The sequence below is a fragment of the Tupaia chinensis genome, unplaced genomic scaffold (assembly GCF_000334495.1).
Source record: "Tupaia chinensis unplaced genomic scaffold, TupChi_1.0 Scaffold142100_1, whole genome shotgun sequence".
In the NCBI taxonomy this organism is placed as follows: domain Eukaryota; kingdom Metazoa; phylum Chordata; class Mammalia; order Scandentia; family Tupaiidae; genus Tupaia; species Tupaia belangeri.
The window spans coordinates 1,837,926-1,844,356 of NW_006201951.1; the positions used below are offsets into that span (position 1 = coordinate 1,837,926).

At 62.8% G+C, this 6,431-nt stretch overlaps 1 protein-coding gene across 1 annotated transcript in view; it reads right to left on the minus strand.

Annotated features, from left to right (window-relative positions):
- Window positions 1-312, minus strand: part of SEC16A (SEC16 homolog A, endoplasmic reticulum export factor) — a 44,672-nt gene extending 44,360 nt beyond the window's left edge. Inside the window, exon 1 of the mRNA XM_027766283.1 lies at window positions 105-312. The gene's annotated coding sequence lies outside the window, so the exon portion shown is untranslated. The remainder of the gene's footprint in view (window positions 1-104) is intronic.
- Between the last annotated feature and the right edge of the window lie 6,119 nt (window positions 313-6,431).

Sequence of the window (6,431 nt, forward strand, 5' to 3'; positions counted from 1 at the left end):
GTCCAGTCCTTCACCGTCCTATCCCTTGGCCCCGCCCCTCGCCCGCGTCCGTCCTTCCGCGCCTCATCCTCTGGCTCCGCCCCCCGGCCCCGCCCCTTGCCCACCTGCCCCGGGACCGGCGTCCGGGGCCACCCCGGACGTTGCCTTGGTTACGCCAGCTCTTCTCCCCTGGTCTTTTCTCCTTTTGGGATGTGAGAAGAAACTGAATTCTTCAATCCACACCCCAAGGGAAGAATCGATCTTGAAGGCCGAGGCCGACAGGTTCACCCGCCGCGTCCTGACGCAGGCGCGCTTCTCCCACCCTTCCGTTAGACTCGAGGCTGGCGGGGGGGGGGCCCGCGCGCACGCGCCCTGGGTAGTTACTGTCGTGCGTGCTCCCCCTGCAGGGAGGGGGCGTGGCCCGCTGCGAAGCCTGCCAGTCCAGGCGCCTGGGCAGGCCTTGTCCCCCGACCCCCGTAACCGCGCATCCCCTGCCCCGGTTCCCCCCAGGCCGCCGGCTGCCTCATCCTTGCCTCCTCTCACGTGGCCTACACCGAGGCCACGGTCGCCGTCTGCCCAGGTGTCCCCGGCCGCGTGGGATGTGCTGGTGCTGATGAGCGTCAGGCCTCCGACCTGCCGCGGTGGCCGGAGACCAGGCCCGGCTGCTGGCCGCAGCCTACAGCCTCTCCCATCGCCCCGCTGGTCCCCAGCTCCAGCCGGCCCTCCTTGGGGGGCCTCAGGGAGGACGTGGGTGCGTATTTCGTATCCTTATTTTCCCGGAAAGAAAGCGAACTGGCAAGTGAGGAAGTGACCAGCCGCCGTCTCCCTCACCTGCACACCTCCTGGCAAGGGCATCCTGGGGTTGCAGCTCCTGGGGCAGCAGCAGGGAGTGTGCGAGGGAGCGGCCACGCAGGCATAGCCCCAGGTGCCCGTCTGACGTGGCACCGGAGGCCACTCTGCTGAGCTAACATTTGCCTTTCAGGAGTCAGATTCCCCGGCTAGGGAGCACGAGGCAGGCCCGGCCCTCTGGGTCGGGTGCAGCTCCACTTGGAGGCTTCTCCCTGCACTGGCGAGGTGGCCTTGCAGAGAGCTGTCGCTGTTAACCCTCGGCAGACGGGGGCTGCTGCCTCTCATGCTCAGGGCTGTTCGTTCCTCTGCTCTTGATCGAGTCCAAAGAGCCCAGGAGCTCAGAGCCCAGGGCTGGCAGATCTGGGGTCCTGAGGAGTCTGTGCTCTTTCCTGGGGGGCTCTGGCCTGGAGTGACCACAGTTACAGAAATCAACCCTGCTCTGGGCATAGAGTGCAAGGCCTTGGACTGTGGGCAGAGGTGTGGGAGAAGGAGCTTGTGCTGATGCCTGCGTGGACTCAAGGAAAGATGTGACAGCAAAGTCACCCAGAGGGCCCTGAGCTGCCCCGTCCCATCCTTCCCCTCCCCTCCCTCCGCTCTCCCTGAGTGACTCTTAAGTAGCCATGCGGGCACAGCACCAGGCAGCGGGGAGGCCAAGCCCATCTGACATGGCACCAAGGCCACTCTGCTAAGCTAACCTCTACTCAGCCTGCTGTGGAGTGGGTATTCCCGTGTTAGAGTAAATCCATCAGGCCTTGGCCCCAGAGCCCCGGCCCGACGCAGCCAGGTCATTTTCTTTATTTTTGGAGAGGTTTTTGCTATAGGGCACATGCGCTCACCAGAAAGAGACAGAGAGACAGAGAGCAAGAAATCACCCCCGAGGGGGGATGGCCACACCGCAATCCCTTCTTTTCCTTTCTCCTCTTGGGATCTTGGGCACGCACGCACACGCACCTGCTGCGAGTTTAAACCACCGTGTCTGGGACTCGAACCGCGGTCGACTGCATGGGAGTCCAGCGCTGGCCCACTCAATTCCTTAAGCTCTCTGAGCCTCAGGTGCTCGTCCCTAAGATGGAACTAATGGCAGCAACCTGGTGTTAAAGCAGGACAAGAACCGGGACGGTCCAGTTGGGGCTGCACGGTGCTGGTGATGTGCTGGGGAAGGAGGGTGGGCCAGACCGGCCAGGGCTGGGGTGTGCGGCGACTGGGTGCAGAGCACACAGGGCCTGGCCTGGGGCTGCCCGCCCATGGCAGGCATTGCCATTCGTCCTTAGGGTTCTCTCCCTTCGCCCACAATGTCCACCGGCTTCTCCTTTCCCCAGTCCCTTCCCCAGCTCAGCACAAATGTCACCTCCTCTCTGAAGCCCCCTGGGTGGGTCAGAGCAGCTGGCATGAAGCTCTGTGGTTGCTGCCACACACACTGTGCCGGGACACGGCTCAGTGTACACGGAGGCTAAGCGGGAAACATGCGTCCTTCCTGCTACGGCAGCACGGTCACGTGGCCTCCCAGTGCCCTAGCCCAGGCGGGCCACTGGGCACCGACCTGTTGCTGGTCCGCAGTGAGACGGGCTTGCAGTGGAAAGTCCCCTCAGAGCTGGCTCTGGACCTGTCAGTACACCCAGGTCTGGCATGCGGCTGGGCCAGATGCAGACCTCTGGGGCGACCTTCTATCCCATGTCAGAAGGCTAAGATGTGGGGATATCTTGGACTAAATAAAATAACGGTGCTGTTAAAGTCTGTGCTCACTTTGTATTTCTAATGTATTCATAGCTACTGGAAACGTCCCTTTAATTGCCAGAGGGTGCCTGTACTCACCAGAGAGAAGAGGGAGAGGGGGAAAGCCCTCCCAGTGGGGCATGGCCAGGACACAGTCCCTTTTCTGTTTCTCCATCCTGTCAGGCTTTGGGGCACGCTTGGGCACACGCCTGGTGCCTTCTTCAACCCACGTGGTCAGCCATGTGGGATCTGGCTTCCTTGACACCGGACTGTAGGGCTGGCTTAGTGCCAGCCTGGATGGTGAGCACTGTGGGAGGGGTCAGGGCTCCACCACCAGGCGACCCCCGGGGAAGCTGGCTCCTGGACCCCTCACAGCTGTCCCCAAGGAGCCCTGAGGGCAAAGCCCTTCGCCAGGAGCGCTGCCGCACGTGCCCACGTGCAGAGGGCGAGGTAAATGTGGCTGGTCTTTAGGGAGGGGTGTAGGTCAGGCCTGCCTCTCAGCTGTCCTGTGCTCAGCCCCTGTGTGACCCTTCCTCCTGGACTGGACGCTGGGAGGGAGGGGGAGGGAAGGGGGCCTTCCAGGCTGGGTCTGGAAGAGGAGGAGAAGCCGTGATGACAGCGCTGTGTGCCCCAGACACAAAGCCTGTGAGGGCCATGGAGGCAAAAACAGCTCACAGGGAGACCTTCCCGGGCAAGAGGCACCAGGGCTGAGGGGAGGTGGAGAGCAAGCACGGGTCAGTTCCTTTGGGAGGAGGCAGGCGTGGAGGTGGAGGTGGCTGTGCCTCAGACCTGGCTCTGGACCCTGTCAGTGCACCCAGGTCCAGCATGTCGCTGGACCAGATGCAAGGGATGGGAGGTGCCTCTGTGAGGGATGACATTCCTAGGGCTGAAGGGGGCCCCAGAAAATGTGCCCACAGCGGCAGGTGGGGAGCAGGCCGCACAGCCCTCTCTTCCCCAGCAGTGGACACCCTCCCTTGGGTGCCCCCCTGGCTGGCAGAGCACAGAGAAGGTGGTTCGAGCAATGGCTGACTCAGGGCAGGGCACTCCCAGGCCAGAGACCTTCAGATGCATGCCTGGGGTCAGACACCAGGCCACTGTGTCCTCACCTGCGAGAGGTGGCACTCCCAGGCCTCCGCAGCATGCTTCCTGGGCTGGTCCTCACAGGGGACCCACACCAGGCCGCCCTCGACCAGGCCAGGCTGGGGGAGTCAGCTGCAGCAGCCCTGCCAGGCCGGCTTCCCACTCTCATCTCCAGCGCCCGGCCCTGTGGGTGCGGTAGGTCTAAGCACTAAGTCCGTGGGGGCACTGAGTGAGCCACTGGGACGGAGCAGGAAGTGAGAGGGTGCTGGTGCCCCGCCAGCCCCAAACAGCCTTGTACCTCCTTCACTGTGGTGGGGCCCCTTCTCCCCAAAAGTGCACATGGTGTCCGCTGAGTCCTACCCAGTGCTGGGTGCTGTGGCCGGGCTGTGGCCGTGGCGCAGGCGGGCCAGCTGTGGTCTCAGGCGCGTGGACACTACACAGCTGCAGGTGTGCCCAGGGCAGGGAGGGGCGTTTCCGGCAGAGGTGAGCGGGCATCAGGAGGCCTCTGTGTAGTGAGGGGCTGGCGGGCCTGGGCAGAGCAAGGCTTCGTCAGCCCTGTTACGCATGACATGTGGAAGCAACAGGGCACCCAGGGGCTTCCACTGAGGGTGACGTGGTCAGCTGGGTCTCACGAAGGCTCTCTGGCTTGGCGCTAGGGGAGAGGAGGTGGCAGCCTGGGCAACCCCGAGGGCAGACCCCTGCTTCCCAGCTGCAGCCGTGTCCACAGCCCTGGCACAGTACGGGGCTCACTCACCCTCTGGGGGACAAATACCACAGCAAGATGAGAGTCTCGGGCCTCGGATGGTGGTTCAAGTCACAGCCACGCACTCAGTGGCCTGGGACCAGGGCGCCTGGAAGAGCTCTAGGACTCGAAGGTGGCCGTGTACTGGCTGGCTGTGCGTGAGCCTCTGACAAAGTGGAGAGCCATGTCTTCCTCCCCTGAGCATCAGTTCTCCACCTGGGAAGTGACCAGACTGGACAATGGGGGCACTACGCACCTGCCTTCTTCCTGGGGGAGGGCACCCACCTGCAGTTAGGGGATGGGGACCCTGGTGTCACAGACCCTGCCTCATGGGTGACCTCGGGCTCCTAATTACCTAAGCTCTCAGAGCCTCAGCTTCCTCATCTGTAAAACAATGACAGATGACAACACTGTCGCAGGGAGTGGCCGTGAGTGTGAGGTGGAGCCCACGCGCACACAGCCTCTCCTGGCCCACAGAATTCCCGTCCAGAGGACCCCTGCCGGCCAAAGGCGCACTGGCAGGGTGCTACCAGCAGGGGGAGGCAGAGTGCCATCTCCCAGCGGGGTGGGTCTCTGCCTCAGGGACCCCCTGAGCCCAGTAAGGATCTGGCTCCCCTGTCACTCTTAGACTGGCAGCACTCCCCGGGCACGGCGGGGTGTGAAGACAGCAGGCACTCCTCATGTGAAAGGCAGGGAGCACTCACTTTTGAGCTCTGCGCAGTGGCAGCCTCCGCAGGGCGCCGCACATTTTTCTTTTTAAATTGCTAGAGAGTGTACGCACTTTCTAGAGAGACAGAGAGGGCACATGCACACACTCTTCCCCCTTCCTGCCCCAGGGAGTATGCGATCCATCTTCCATCCCCCGGGAACCTTGGGCACACATGAACATGTGCTCAATGTGTCCCCAGGCTGCCGGGTCCGAGACTTGAACCGCAGTCGGCCAGGTGGGATCCAGCTGCCTCAAGCATCACTCCACCGGCTGGCCCCAGCATTGCATTTTAATCTGAAGGGTCCATACTGGGCTCCCTCCACCCCACACGTACTGCTAGAGACCGGCCAGCAGCTCGGGTGGTGTGTCCAAGGGGAAGGGCCCTCCGGGTCCGCGTCCTTTTCCCTCTCTTAGTCCAGACAGGGAAACAGGGTTAGTGGAGAAAAGTAACTGAAGGTGACGCACTTTCCCAAGGCTTCTTTTGTCTGTTTAAGAAAAGAAAAATGCCAGCACGAGTGGCAAAAGCTATGGCACCGTGTTTACCCTGACCAGGAAGCTCTTCCCAGTCCGTATCGTGCCTCAACAGGGAACTTGGCTCGCAGGCCGCGTGGGGGCACGTCCTGTGTGTGGGCTCCAGGAACAGGCCACAAGGTCGAGGTCACGTGGAGGTCGAGGTCACGGGGAGGGTGCTGCAATGCGCTGTGGTGGCACCTATGCCGGCACCATCCTGTGGTGCACGAGCAGCTTCAGCAGTGCAGACGGGCTCTCACACCGCGGTGTGAGGACAGTAAGAGAGTCCAGAGGGGCTGCTGCCAACCTTCCATGGGCCTGGAGCACAGAAGATGTGTTGTAAACGAATCAGAGGTGACGGCGCGTCCTCACCACGTGCCGGGCTCTGTGCCTGCGGCTTCCTGTTGGCGTCGGGCAGACCCACTTGGCAGGCCCAGGGGGCCGACTCCCCTCCCAGGGCTTCTACCCTACCCACGAGGACACCGGCGAGCAGAGGCCCCTCATTCAACAGCTGCCCAAGGAAAGGGGGAACCTAAAGCATCACAAGTCAGGAGCCAGGCCAGGTGGGCTGCCGCCGCCGTTCCAGTGTGGTCACTGGCCTTGCCGTCCTCTGCGAGGGGAGAGCTCCATCTCGCTGCAGCTTTCCAGGCTCCTTCCCTCTGCCTTCCCGCCCACCAGTCCACCATTCCCCACAGCCAAGCCAAGGATGCCCTCTCTGCCCCTCGTGCCACCTTTCTAATGTGGCTGTGGAAGTACCTAAAGCTGCGGAGGTGGGCTGGCCCGGGCCCGGTGGCGGGGAGCCAGATCTCACATGGCAGCTGACTTGGACACTGGGCCGGTGGGAGGAGA